The sequence below is a fragment of the Pinus tabuliformis genome, chromosome Q (genome assembly GCF_031772625.1).
Source record: "Pinus tabuliformis cultivar Carrire ecotype Pingquan chromosome Q, CPIR1, whole genome shotgun sequence".
Taxonomy (NCBI): domain Eukaryota; kingdom Viridiplantae; phylum Streptophyta; class Pinopsida; order Pinales; family Pinaceae; genus Pinus; species Pinus tabuliformis.
In genome coordinates this window covers 152,715,591-152,731,561 of record NC_142296.1, presented here as the reverse complement: position 1 = coordinate 152,731,561, position 15,971 = coordinate 152,715,591, and the positions used below count along the sequence as shown (strand labels likewise).

Below are 15,971 nucleotides of genomic sequence, written 5' to 3'. Positions count from 1 at the left end.
GGGTTGGGCATTAAACTGATGTGATTTTGATTTCACCTAAAACTGGAAACCGGGTTGGGACTACAACTTTCTACATGGTATCAGGCTGTGGTGAACAGACCTGCTGAGAAACAGTGACCTAACAGCAAGTTTAAAGCAAGGTTGAGAGGGAGCACAGTTTAACCTTGGACAGATTTGCAACTGTGAGTTGGTGAGAAAGTCAAATGGCAATAGGGTTGAGGGTAGAAGACAGTTTGACTAGCACTCAAAACTTCAGCCCATGGAAGGAGAGGATGGTCTTGCTTCTTGAGGATTTTGAGTTGTGGGAGATGGTTGAGAAGGCAGTAGTACCTCCCACAGACCCAACATTGTTGACTGATTTCAACAAGAGAAATGTCGAGGCTAAAAGACTTATTTTAGATGTTGTTAAAGAGCATCTCATTCCCCATGTCTCAAGGAAGAAGTATGCTTTTGAGATGTGGGAGTCTTTGACCAAAATTTACCAATGAGCATAGGAAAATGGTACTTAAGGAAAAACTGAGGCAAACCAAGATAACAAAAACCGACACGGTAGCTTCAAACCTCACCAAGGTTACTCAAGTGAGAGATGAGTTGGAAGCCATGGGAGAGGTCACTCTTGAGGAGCAGCTGGTTAGATGAGCCTTGAGTGGCTCTTCTAAGAAGTGGGATGCCTTAATTGATAGGTTAGTAGCCCGTGAGAACTTTCCTTATTGGAGGAGGATGTGGGATGATTTCCATCAAGAGGAGATAAGGCAGAATGCCAAGGGTGGTGGCCAGCATGGTGGGGAAGATGAGGAGGATGTTGAACTTGCTGCAAAGGGCAAGAAGAAGGCCAAGAAGGGCTCCACAAGTGGGGCCAAGCAAAAGGATAAACAGAAGGAGAAGGAAAAAGACATGAGCAAAGTGAGATGCTTTGTTTGTCAGAAGATGGGACATTATGTTGTCATTTGTCCTAATAAGAAGAAGAAGAGAGTTGCAACTTCAACTGAGGTGGATGTGTTTTCCATTGAGTTTGACAAAGAGTTTTCCTTGGTGATTAGTCTTGGCACGAGTGAGACACCCTCTAGTGTTTGGTACATTGACAGTGGAGCTTCACATCACATGACAAGTGCCAGGAAGCATTTTCCAGGTCTTATAGAAAGGGGAGTAGATCTAGAAGTGGTACATGGGTATGACTCTACAGCGAGGGGCTATGGGACCATCTTGAGGAGGTCGAGTCCTTGATATTGGACGAATGTCAAAGTCCATAATTGTGTGTAGGACTTCAATGCATAGGGTTGTGCACCTTTGTGAGTTGCACAAAGAGTTGGGCCAGCCTTGCGAGATGCCCAGAGTCATTAAGTACTAGAACCAAATCCCTGGCTTACAGAAGATGAGCTCTGAGCCTTGGGGCTCTGGTAGAGACCATGAGGCTTTATGCCTCATTCTGTTCCTTGGGATTTCCTGGCGTTGTGATGTAACTTCCAATGCCCACTAGTATTAACAAAGGGTGTGGCCAAACATGAAGTAATAAATAAACAAATAAATAAAATAATAAGTTAAATGATTAAACTTAACTTCAAGATGAAGTTCCTTATAGAGGGGGGTTTATGTAATGCCCTGTATTAATAATAAAATAAATGAAATAATATTAATATATAAACAAGTAAAACAATAAATAATAAAGAAAAGATAATAATATAAATAATAAATAACAAAGAAAAGTTAATAATAGTAAATAAATTCACAAATAAACTATAAAATAGAAAAAATAAGTAAAGTTAGCAAAAAGTAAAAAGGAATAAAATAAGCAAAGAGTTAAATAGAATAATAAGTTAAATGATTAAACTTAACTTCAAGATGAAGTTCCTTGTAGAAGGGGAGTAATAAACTATAAAAATAGAAAAAATAAGTAAAGTTAACAAAAAGTAAAAAGGAATAAAATAAGCAAAGAGTTAAATAAAATAATAAGTTAAATGATTAAACTTAACTTCAAGATGAAGTTCCTTGAAGAGAGGGAGTATGTAATGCCCCATATTAATAAATCAATAAATAATAATATTATTAATAAAACAAATGAAATAATATTAATATATAACAAGTAAAACAATAAATAATAAATAAAAGATAATAATATAAATAACAAAGAAAAGTTAATAATAGTAAATAAATAAAACAATAAATGACAAATTGAAGTTCTGAATAAATATTCAAAGATAAACTATACAAATAGAAAAAATAAGTAAAGTTAACAAAAAGTAAAAAGGAATAAAATAAGCAAAGAGTTAAATTAAGAAAAAAGGTTAGTTGGCATGATGACACATGGATTGTGTGCATGTGGATCCCCTTCCAATCCCCTTTATAATAAATGGGTGAAAGGGAGATGAGAAACATTCATTCTTTCCAGAAGAGTGTTGGGAGACAAAGGGTACATTGGTTGTACTAATTGATTCAGGGCTCAGGGGTGGTCAATTGTAGAAAGATTATGTGCAGTTGAGCCTACAGTTGGGTGGAGTCGTCCTCAAAACTTTGTTGCGGTCAGTAGGATCCAAATAGCATTACAACTCCGAAATCACCAGTAAGATATATCTTCGCTCAACAGGTAAGTCTTCTCTGCTCATGGTTTTTGAAAATTCTATGCTAATCAATTGAATCTTTATGTTGATTATTAATAGCATGGCTTGATGTAATTAGTTGTATGTTTTGATTCTGGGTCGTTACAATAAGGAACTAGGGTCTCCCCACTTGTTTGTTTTGGTTTTCCACCTAAATCAGTTCGAGGGTTTTAAACTTCTTTGAAAGGGGGGGCATTACTATCTCAAGCGCTTTGTATTTTGCTACAAACAAAGAACAAAGGTCGAAGACGTCACAAAAGAGGGTCATTCCTAAGGAAAATTAAAAGTTGCAAGGTACATTAAGCTAAAGTGGGGGCTATTTTCGAAAAGACCAGGCCCATTGCCTAGACAAGAACCGGACATAGCAACTTAGAAGGGTATCTACTTCACACTCTAACAAAGGGAGAGACTCCAAGGCATGCCTAAAAAGCCAATCACCAAAAGATACAAAATTCTCTACATTTTTAATATTGTTTTCTAGATTAATCACATAATCATTGTTTTTCGTCGACATTTCGAACCTACTCTGGTTCATCCTTAGGACAAAGATGAAAAATCTTATCTATCCATATGTTTAAATAGTTGAGATGCATCATGTTCTAGATATAAACGTTGGAGAGAGTCAAATCAATTAACAAGATTTAATCTTAAATTAATAATTGAACGTTAAGTTATAAAATGTTTAATAATGAAAGTTTAGTTATATGAAACTAACCATTATAGGGTCAAAATTAATTTCCATAAAATAGGACAAAAAATAAACAAAAAATCATAAATTAAAAAGGAAAAATAATTAAAACCTAAATATTTATAATAACGATTAAAGCAAAATTTTCAAAATATTATTATATATTTATTATAACAATATATAAAATAAGTATACATATCATTTTACAAAATCTCCAAATATTCTTAGATATTTATATATTTATATTATAATAAAATTATTATATAGAATTTTATTATATATTATTATATATATCCATTTTTATATAATTTCTAATGGATTGTTAGGTTAACATGAATTTGGGACATTTTTACCAAGAAATTAAAGATTATATTTTATAAGATGATATTTACTAGTGAATGGTTTTTTATAGGAAAGTGGCCGTTATGGGATCAAAATTATTTTCCAAAATATAGGAAAAATAAATATAATACAAATATTTATAATCTTTTATTATATTATATATTTAGCAATCAATTACAACAAAATTTCAAAATGTTTATATATCTTTATATATATTATTATTATAATAGTATTTAAAATTATTATATATATCATTGTACAAAATATCCAAATATTATTATATAGTTACATATTCATATTATAATTAAATTATTATAATATTATTATATATATTAATATAAGTTGTTATTAGTCCACGGGGTCTTGGATAGACAGTAATCAGGTGCGTTGTTAAGGCACTCCTAGATGTTAAGTCATCGGTTCAATTCCCTGCCCTATTCGAGTGTTATTCTTGGACATGACCATGTTGTAGCCTCACCTGTAAAAATTTCTGATTTCCCACCCCGGTTTTCAGTTTCTCCTTATTTCTCCCATATAGTTAAATGCCCTTTCCCATAACCATACATTCAACAAGCTGGAAAAAATAAATATTGCTGAAAACACAAATTCTGGAAATTTTACAGAATGCTGGAAATTGCAGAAATAAAAATCAGCAGTAATAAACAGCCATTAAAACACATTTAAACACAGAGATTTTTGGTCAACTTGACCCTGGAAAAACCCCCTACAACTCTTGGGGAAAACCAGTTTGAGAGCTCTTCTTTATTTCTGGAAAATGCCTTTTTACAGTAGGAGAAATGTTCAGCAAAAAATCAACAAACAGACTTTTACAACTTATCTCAGCCTTGCTGAAACACCGTTGCTGTTACACCGTTGCTGTTGCTGTTACTCCGCTTTCAACTTTGCTGTGACACCGCTTGCAGCTTTGTTGTTACTCTGCGTGCAGCGTTGCTGTTACTCTGCGTTCAGCTTTGCTGTAACTCTGCGTGCAGCTTTGCTGTTACTCTGCGTTCAGCTTTGCTGTAACTCTGCGTGCAGCTTTGCTGTTACTCTGCGTTCAGCTTTGCTGTAACTCTGCGTGCAGCTTTGCTGTTACTCTGCGTTCAGCTTTGCTGTAACTCTGCGTGCAGCTTTGCTGTTACACCGCTTTCAGCTTTGCTGTTACACCGCCCAGAAATCTCCCTTGCTCTCTTGCTCTCCTTCTCTCAATCTGCTCATGAAAGAATGAATGATCTTTTTCCCTCCTTTTCCTCCCTTAACCCAACCCTAAATGACTTTTGGGTGATCCCTAAATCCAATGGCTGAAATAGATTTAGATCAATGGCTGAGATTAAATGCTCATTTAAATCTCACTTTCTATTTTTTAATTCACCCCACTTTAATAAAGACCCACTTAGTCATTTATTTCCAAAGTCACTTTTCCTTTCTAATTTTTTTCATTGACTTTATAAAGTCACTTTAAAATTAGACTTAGTAACTTTATCACTTAAAGTCACTTTCAAATTAGATTTAACTTTATAAAAATTATAAAGTTACTTTAGGAGAAAAATTAAATTCTTTTGGACTCTTTTCCCTAGGCCAAAGATCAAAGCCTTAGGGAACCACCTGTCCTTCGGTACCAAATTTCAACACTCCCTCTTACCGAGGAAGGTGTTCCTCACCACACCCATCTTGTCTCTGAAGTAGACATGCTTGCCCCGTGGTAAGGCTTTGGTAAGAATATCTGCAACCTGCTCATCAGTGGAAATATACTCAAGCTTCACAGCTCCCTTCTGAACATGGTCTCTGATGAAATGATATCTGATCCCGATATGCTTTGACCTGTCATGAAATACTGGATTCTCCGTGAGTTTAATGCAACTCTGATTATCACAGTAAATCACTGAAGGTCTCAACGGCTGACCAAATAAGCCAAACAACATCTTGCGAAGCCAGATGGCCTCACAACTAGCTAGACTGGCTGCCATATACTCTGCTTCCGCTGAACTCAGTGCTACTGACTGCTGCTTCCGGCTGAACCATGACACTACTGCTGAACCCAACCCAAAACAGCACCCTGAAGTGCTCTTCCTATCAGAAGCACAACCTGCCCAATCAGAATCAGTGTATCCTGCCAACCTCACTCCATCTCCCTGCCTGTAGTCCAGACCATAATCCACTGTCCCCTGCAAGTACCGCAAAATGTGTTTTGCAGCCACCCAGTGAACCTTCCTAGGCTCACACATAAACTGACTCATCGTGTTGACTGCAAAACAGATATCTGGTCTGGTGTTGACCAAATACATCAAGGAACCAATCAGCTGCCTGTACAATGTGGGATCCACCAACTCGGAATCCGAAGCATGAAGCTTCTTCCAGTTGGTGATCATCGGTGTCGACATGGGTCTACAATCCTCCATGTGGAATCTGCTAAGGATGTCCACAATATACTTCCCCTGCCCCAGGAAGAAATGCCCCTCCTCCTGCCACACCTCCAAACCCAAAAAGTAATGCATCAAGCCGATGTCCTTCATCTCAAACTCCGCCGCAAGATCTCTCTTGCAGTGCTCTATGAGTCTCTCTGCACCTGTAACGATCAAGTCATCCACATACAGCACCAGAATGAGAGGCTCCTCACCAATCACAATAAAGTAAAGGTTCGGATCTGCCTCACTCTTTGTGAAACCCATCCCCTGCAAGTATGCATCTATCTTGGAGTACCAAGCTCTGGGAGCTTGCTTCAGGCCATAAAGGGCCTTCTTCAATCTGCACACATGGGACTCCTTCCCATGCACCTCAAAGCCCTGTGGCTGCTCAATGTACACCTCCTCCTGTATGAAGCCATTGAGAAATGCGATCTTCACATCCATCTGGTGGATCTTCCAACCCATCTCTGCTGCTATCGATATAATGGAGCGAATCGAAGTATATCGAGCCACGGGAGCGAAGGTCTCCTCATAATCAACTCCCTCTACCTGTGAGAACCCTCTAGCCACAAACCTTGCTTTGAATTTCTCAATGCTGCCATCTGCAGCATGCTTTACCTTGTAAAGCCATCTGGAAGTAACCACGGATTTGCCCTCAGGCCTCGGCACCACCTCCCAAACATCATTCTTCATGATAGAAGAATACTCCTCCTGCATGGCCTCTCTCTAGACCTGCTGGCTAGCTGCCTCCTCATAGCTAGAAGGCTCAATGTCAAGGATGTTGGTAACCATCGCCATATAGCTACAAAACCTCTCAGGTGGTCTACTCTCTCTGACCGGCCTCTTCGGCTCAGCAACAGATGTGGCATCTCTCAAGGTGTCCTTAAGCCACTTGGGCTTCCTCTTCCCTGAGCATGCTTCTCCCATAGGAGAATGAAACTCCTCCTCCTCATCCCCATCAGTAGCCTGAACTCCTGACTGTCTGTCTGCTGTCCTCCTGCCTGCACCTGAACCTGTAGAAGCTGAGGTACCGTGTGAACTGTCCATCAGTGGACTCCCTAGTGAGTTGCTCTGTGAACTGCTCTGCATGCTACCCGGAGCACCACCCCTCTGGCTCGGCGAGCCACTGCTCACTGATGGACCTGACATCCTCATAGATGTACCTCCGGATCCTCCTGATCCCTGCCCACTGGATCCCTGCGACTGACTCAACTGCTGCTGAGGGTCTGGCTGATCCAGATACTCTAACTCCCGTGACCTCCTAAAGGCCCTGTCCTCCTCGAACTTCACATCCCATCTGACAACAACTTTCCTCTGTGCAGGACTGTAAATCCGAAAGGCCTTTGAGGTCTCACTGTAGCCCACAAGGATACCCTTCTCTGCGGTGGGCTCTAGTTTGGTCCTCTCCTCCTTGGGTATATAGGAGTATGTAATGCATCCAAAGATATGAAGATGACCAAGATCAGGCTTCTTCCCAGAGAAAGCCTCCTCCGGAGTCATGTGCCCCAAGGCACGATGCGGACTCCTGTTCTGCAAGTAAACAGCTGTGTTGCAGGCCTCTGCCCACAAGAATAATGGCAACCCCTGATCATGTAACATGGCTTTGGCAGCCCCTATGATGGATCTGTTCTTCCTCTCCGCAACCCCGTTCTGCTGGGGGTTGTAAGGAACAGTGAACTCCCTCCTAATGCCTGCCTCCGCACAATAGTCAACAAACTCTCCAAGGGTGTACTCTCCTCCATTGTCCGACCTCAGGGACTTGATCTTTCGACCTGTCTGAGTCTCCACAAGAGCTCTGAACTCCTGAAACTGCTTGAAGACCTCACTCTTGGTCTTCAAGAAATAAATCCAGGTCCTCCTGGAGTGATCATCAATGAAAAGAACATAGTACTCATATCCACTCAAGGAAACATGAGACATCCGACCGCTCACATCAGAATGAATCAAATCAAGTATCCCAGTCGCTCTGCTGTCACTGCTGGGAAAAGGGGATTTGGCAAACTTGCCCATCGCACAACCTCTGCAAGTATCATGGTGATCAGTACTGAAATCTGGCACACCTGTAGTGATCTCCCGCAATGTCCTCAAGGCTCCATGAGACATGTGCCCCATCCTGCGGTGCCAAATCTCACACAGCTCAGAACTGCTAGCTCTGCTGTCGGTACTACAACTCAATGCCAAAGGGGGCTGGAATGCAAACTTGTACACCTTTGCATGGCGTACACCTATCACTCTAGCTGAATCAGCTGGAGAGCCCCTGGGATACATCAACACCTGTCCTTCCCTGAACAGTACCTCATATCCTCTGTCCTCCAAAGCTGAGACGGATATGAGGTTCTTCCTCATCCCTGGCACATAAAGAACCTCTGACACCTTCAAGGGAGGTTTGGACTCCCTCTGAAATGTCACTGTCCCCACCCCGACTGCTCTAACAACTCTGTCATCACCGAGTACTACCTCAATATCAGTGCCACTCTCTGAAAGCTCTGAGAAGTACTCCCGAACTCCTGTCATGTGACGTGAAGCCCCACTGTCCACATACCAGATACCTGTAGATGCTCCGCTGATCGAGGGAAAAGCATGCTCCCTCTGAACCTGTGTGGCAGGTGATCCTGCACTAGAGGACTCACATGTAGTGAACGCAAACTCCCGGTCAAAACGACCTGCAAAGTCCTCAATCTCAGCTGACGCTGCCACATCCTGGGTCTTCCCCTTCTTCTTCTTCTTCTCCGGACACACAACTGCATAGTGTCCCATCTTCTGACAATTCCAACACTTCACTTTGGAATAGTCCTTTTGTGAGTTACCCTGTTTACCTTTACCTTTGCCTTTGCCTCCACCACCGCTTGTGGAAGCCTGCTTCTTCCCTTTGCCTTTCTTGCCTCCTGCCATCAGTGCTACGTCCTCATCCTGCTCAACTGGCTTGGCTGCCCCAAGCTGTCCTTTCCTGATCTCTGTCTGAATACAATCATCCCAAAACCTCTCCCATGTGGGAAGGGTCTCACGTGCACAAACCCCATCAGCAAAGTTCAACCATGAACGAGGGAGGCCATTCACTGCAATACGCACCAACTCAGTGGATGGAATGGCCTCTCCAATCGCTGCCAACTCATCTCTCACATTGGTAATCTTTGTGAGATATCCAGCTGCACTATCATTCCCCATCTTATTGTTCTTCAGCTTCTCCTTCAAGACCATCTTCCGGTTCTCATTGGTACTCTGGTAGAGATTGGACAATGTTGTCCACATCTCATGGGCATTGCTCTTTCCTCTCACATGAGGAATGCAATGGTCTTTGATTCCGTCTAGAATCAGCCTCTTACCCTTGTTGTTCTTTTTATTATAAGCTGCCAACTGAGTAGCATCAGTAGGCACAACAACAGGGTGCTGTGCTGTATGCACCATGATATCCCAGACTTCTGCCTCCTCAAAGATACTCTGCATTCTCTCCTTCCAAACGCTGTAATTTGTATGCCCATCCAACCTATCCTCCACCCTCAATCCCAATGACATCTTGTTGTCCTAAAACTGAAAAATAGCACTGCTGTGGTAAAGATAAACCTGCTGTTTATGAAAAATCAGCTTGCTGGAATTTTCTGAGTGAAAAAATCAGCAGCTGTATTTTTTCTCTTTTGCTGTCCCAAACTGCCCTTCAGCACTCAAGCTCCGATACCATGTAAAAATTTCTGATTTCCCACCCCGGTTTTCAGTTTCTCCTTATTTCTCCCATATAGTTAAATGCCCTTTCCCATAACCATACATTCAACAAGCTGGAAAAAATAAATATTGCTGAAAACACAAATTCTGGAAATTTTACAGAATGCTGGAAATTGCAGAAATAAAAATCAGCAGTAATAAACAGCCATTAAAACACATTTAAACACAGAGATTTTTGGTCAACTTGACCCTGGAAAAACCCCCTACAACTCTTGGGGAAAACCAGTTTGAGAGCTCTTCTTTATTTCTGGAAAATGCCTTTTTACAGTAGGAGAAATGTTCAGCAAAAAATCAACAAACAGACTTTTACAACTTATCTCAGCCTTGCTGAAACACCGTTGTTGTTGCTGTTACACCGTTGCTGTTGCTGTTACTCCGCTTTCAACTTTGCTGTGACACCGCTTGCAGCTTTGCTGTTACTCTGCGTGCAGCGTTGCTGTTACTCTGCGTTCAGCTTTGCTGTAACTCTGCGTGCAGCTTTGCTGTTACTCTGCGTTCAGCTTTGCTGTAACTCTGCGTGCAGCTTTGCTGTTACTCTGCGTTCAGCTTTGCTGTAACTCTACGTGCAGCTTTGCTGTTACTCTGCGTTCAGCTTTGCTGTAACTCTGTGTGCAGCTTTGCTGTTACACCGCTTTCAGCTTTGCTGTTACACCGCCCAGAAATCTCCCTTGCTCTCTTACTCTCCTTCTCTCAATCTGCTCATGAAAGAATGAATGATCTTTTTCCCTCCTTTTCCTCCCTTAACCCAACCCTAAATGACTTTTGGGTGATCCCTAAATCCAATGGCTGAAATAGATTTAGATCAATGGCTGAGATTAAATGTTCATTTAAATCTCACTTTCTATTTTTTAATTCACCCCACTTTAATAAAGACCCACTTAGTCATTTATTTCCAAAGTCACTTTTCCTTTCTAATTTTTTTCATTGACTTTATAAAGTCACTTTAAAATTAGACTTAGTAACTTTATCACTTAAAGTCACTTTCAAATTAGATTTAACTTTATAAAAATTATAAAGTTACTTTAGGAGAAAAATTAAATTCTTTTGGACTCTTTTCCCTAAGCCAAAGATCAAAGCCTTAGGGAACCACCTGTCCTTCGGTACCAAATTTCAACATCACCAATGTCGAACTTTTAATATATATATATATATATATAAGTTGTTATTATAAATTTTTATTATATCATTATACAGAAAACTCAAATATTATTATATATTTATATATTCATATTATAATAAGATTATTATATTTAATGTTATTATATATTATTTTATATAATTATTAGATATATTTATATTTATATGATTTCTAATGTTATTATTATCATTAAAGACAAAGATGTTATGACAATATAGTAATATAATGAAGCATTATTAATAAATGAATAACGTGATGAATTAAGGAATGAATATATATATATATATCTATATATATATATATATATATATACACCAAGTTAAGAGGGTTTTCTACTTGTTGGACCTGTGTTTTCAGCGAACAAAAACGAGTTCTACAGGCCTATAAATAAGTATCTTACACTAGAACTTGTAATTTTTCAGCTCCATATTAGTTTATAAGCAAAAACTTTCGTTAGAGTTTAATTGCTTTTGTTTTCCAGTTGTATAAATCATAAATAATTTTCTGGAAAATTTCTTGGTTAATAAACATAACCCAAAAATGTGAAAATCAATTTTCAACTAGCTGAAGATTGCTTTTTCTATCTAAATTTAGTATAAGGTAGGCCCCAAAGCCTCTTTAATCACCCTCTAGACATTTCACATTCGAGGGTAACTCCCTAGGAGTGTTTTACACACAGTGGATTTGTTGATTAAGAAAAATACGATGTTGACCCTCGTTTTACGTAGGTTTCACACACTGTCATATAAGACAGCAAGCCATTTTCACTTGTAATTTCTTAACCAGACTTCAAAACTGATAAATAATTGTATAATTGGTTAGGACAAGTTCAATAGACCAAAATCCATAGGTCTCCATAGGTCATATGCTATATCTTTTTAGTATTTTGACTACTAAAGTCTAATATTATTGTAGAAATATGCTCTGTTGTTTTAGCTTTCTTTTTATGCAAGACAGCAGAGTCACAGACAAACCATGAACAACTCCACCCCATTGATTCCATACAAGGCACTGAGCATAAACCGGACTTGTTGGGAAATATTTAGGGACTCCTCCCTTAGTTGTTTAGGAGGTATTGGGCTTAAATAGTGGGGGCTTGGGCCAAGATGACAGTGGATCCTTGCCCTATGCGCCCATCTAGCAAGGTTGTCAGGACCTTAGTGGCCTTGCTAAAAAGATCAGTAACATTTTTTGGCCTTGTTATCCAGAAGAAAGTCATTCAAACTAATCATGTACGACATTACTTCACTTTGGTAAGCGTGTTATTTTGTATCTATACTTAATGAGATACTTGTTTAAGGACTAATTTAGGATCTCATCTGGCGAATCCACTTCACAAACATAAAAGGTATAGTACAAGGAGGCTGCCATCCAAGGTAAGAATCAATGAAAGTATTGGTGAATCCACATTTATGATTGGTGAGCAAATTCAATTTAAAGGATCATTATTCTAATGTGTGAAGGATGGGCTCTAATAAGAGTTCATTCTTTGACCGGATATATATTCCTTGTTGGAAACTTGGTTATACTAAGAGGGGGGGTGAATCAGCATAACACTGATTGGATCATCATTAACCAATTTTTACTTATTAAACAATTAACTTATCCATTAATTAACCAACATAACATATAAGCAATAGATCAAAAACACAATACATGAAAAGGCAAACTCAAACCACATAAGCAACACAATCATAACATACGAACACCAAGGATTTTAGATGGAAACTATTCTAGGAGAAAGCCACCAAACGCTTTGTCTCCTTGTTCTTCTTGTCAATCTTCTTTTACAATGTATTGGCACCAACCAGCATGCAAACACAAACTTGCGAGATATGCAAGCACCCAGTCGCTTTGTACATCAACTTTTGCAGGCACCCACCTACAAGAGGCTTCAACTTCTCTTTTATTCTACAAGCTACAACTTGTTAGGTGCATCCACTCCCTCTTCCTATGTTGAAAATGTAAATTAGTGTCGGTCTTCATAATTGTATTTGAGTCATAATGTAATGTATTTGTCAAAAGAAAGAAAAAGGAATTTGATTATTAAAGAAATTGACTTATTAAAGCATGGGTTTCATGCTTGGTTCAATGGTTTATAGGTCAAAGCCTCCATTGTAGGCTTCTAGGGTTTATGTCAAGTGTGCTTGTCCATGTCATAATGTAATAGACCCTTCTTGGGCATTGTCAATCAAGAAACAAATTTATTTTTATGTAAATTAGGTCTTCGAAGCCTCCTCCACCAAGTCAGCTTCAAACTAGACAAGTCGACCTAATTGAGGGGCAGAATCTCCTATATAAAGGCAATAGCTCGACCTCATTTGGAACACTCTCAACAAGTTAAAACTACAATTTCTGGGACAAGAAAAAGTGTGAAATTCAAGGTACAAGAAGGAAAGGGATAGCGAAAAAAAAAGGACTTTATCAAGCATAAAAAGTCAAAATTTTCTCTCTCTCTCTCTCACACGTGTGAAGTTGTTGAGCTGCTAGAAGGGCCGTAAAGGCAATCCTGAAGCTGGGTCGAAATTCTAAAGTTGGGGGTCAAAGTTCTAAAGCTGGGGGTCGAAATTCTGGGTTGGGGTTGCATTTGAGAAGCTGACACTTGGTAACTTTGGGAGAGATCATCTATTGGAATGAAGGGTTGACTTGGTGGAGGAGGAAGGTCTTTTGGTTTAGGGTCTTGGGTTATCTCAACTTGAATTTGCTAGTGCAAGAGTTGTACTGAGTTTTCCCCTATAGAGGGGTTTTAGCCCTGGTTGAGTGTCTACATCTATTGTCATTGATCTTCGTGTTTTGTTTTCATGATTGCTTGATGAAACAAAAGATAAAAGAAGAACATAAGAAAGTTAATAAGAACACAAATATATCACAAGTAATTATCAACATAAGAAAATCTTTCTGCCTTTACGATTTTCTAACATGGTATCAAAGCTAAGGTGAAGAAGGAAGAAAAAGGCAGCTTGAAGATCTATTGAAGAAAAGGGGATCAAAAAAAGGTCATTGAGGAAAAGGATTATATGAGGAGAGAAGCCTACTATTTACAAGAACTATGTCAACTACAATGAAGAGAGAAAACAAACTAGAAGGAGCCTCCAACTACAGGGCATGGAAAAAGAGGATAGATCTTATCCTCGCTAAGCACAAAGTTTTCGACCTTCTTCAAGGAAAATTCAAGAAGCTTACAGAGGATGCAAGAAAGGAGAAGATCAGAGAAACAGAAACCTTGGCCATGAATCTGGTGGTAGATGGAGTAAACGAAAATGTAATTCCATACATATCCAACATAAACTCTGCTCAAGAAATGTATGAAGCTCTTTCCAAGTTATTTACCATCAAGAACATCAGTCAAATAGCTAGCCTCAAGAATGAACTAAGGACAATAAGGATGACAAAAGATGATATTGTGTCATCATATTTTGTAAAAATGACTAGAATAAGATATGAACTCCAAGCACTGGATGAGGTTGTACCATCAAAAAGAAAACGCAATTGTTGCTCTTCTAGGTCTACCAATTCTTGGTGTGCTTTTGCATCAAAAATTAGCAGTTGGAAGGATACTCCAACCTTCGAACAAATGTGGAATGCATGCAGTCAAGAAGAAGCTCGAATATCATTAGTAAACAACAAAGAGGATGAAGAAGACAACACATCTAATGCTTATTTTGCTCATCACAAGAAAAAGGGAACCTTCAAGAAGTTCAAAGGACCAAAGAAGAAAGTTGACCTATCCAAAATTGAATGTTACAATTGTCATAAGATGGGTCATTACAAAAATCAGTGTCCTAAGAATCCAAAGAATAAGAATAGAGATAGGGAACAGGCAAATATTACCAATGAAGCTCCACCTAAGAAGAACAAGACTGAAGAATTGAAAGTCAAAGACTTATACTACTAAGTCCCTTCTTATATATCCTTCTTAGTCTTGTATTGTTTTCCTTTATGTTTTGGATTCTAGAGTTTATAGGTCTAACATGTCCTGTTAAAACATTTTTGAATTATTTTGATAAGTTGTAGGTATCCCTCAAAAGGATTGGATTAAGGGGGGGGGCCTTCACCATTTTACCAAAAGAAAAGTATCTTGTTCCTTGTTCCCTCTTTTATGTTTGGTTTCCCTGTCATATCAAGATTTGTTTGTATTCTATGCTAATAACCTTTTATATTTTCCTTGGTTAAGAAAGCTTGCAAAATACACAAAGGTTATGAAGGAGACTTCAAAGGAAACCTTGAAGCAATAAGGAATTTTTATTGCAAAGGAAGCTCTTCAAGAACTAAAGGTATGTCTTAGACTATAAGTTGTGTCACAAGGTTCTCTCCATACAATAGGTATGATCATTCTCTTTTGAAATTTGTTTCATATTACTAACATCCTTATGTCTAGGATTTTGAGTCATAGAGATTCTTGTTAGGGTGATTAATCATTAGATTGAATCTACCATCGTTATATTATCTCTTGCCATTTGATCATTCTTGTGAAATCCTAACCTTTAGGGTTCACTGTAAAACGCTAGCCTATTAATGCTAAGGGTATGTCAATATTTAATACTGAAACCCTAATCTACTTAGAAGTTGTTGATAAAGTCTATAAATATTATTCTTTTGAAGTTTAGGGCTTTAATAATAAAAAACCTAGTCCTTTAGGGTTTGATGTTAATGTCTAGGTTATATATTTAAACCCTAGACATTTAGGGTTTGATGAATTAGGGGTTATGAAAAAAACCTTGTTTTAACTAAAGTAAGATCCTAGGAATGAAACCCTAGGTGTATATTCATCTGTTTGATCGAAACCCTAGCCTAGTCAAAATTATTCAATGTTCTTATCTTGGGTTTCCCTAATAGATATTGATGTTAAATAGATACGTATATGCAAGTATGCTAACTTAATGTTTTAGTTTGTAAAATCTAGGGTTTGTAACAAAATCCTAGTAGAGATTGATATTCTAGAACATGATGATATTGTTTTTTATTATTGATATGATTTAGCTTTGACGATAAATCTAGGGTTCGCAACAAACCCTAGTAGAGTCTTACATGTAATTCTAAACGCATAATGTTGAAACATTAGTACTATGATTGGATTGTTATTTGGC

At 38.5% G+C, this 15,971-nt stretch overlaps 1 protein-coding gene across 2 annotated transcripts in view; it reads right to left on the bottom strand.

The window, feature by feature from the left end:
* Positions 1–15,971, bottom strand: part of LOC149218711 (M28 Zn-peptidase nicastrin) — a 171,813-nt gene that overhangs the window by 117,957 nt on the left and 37,885 nt on the right. The window lies entirely within an intron of this gene.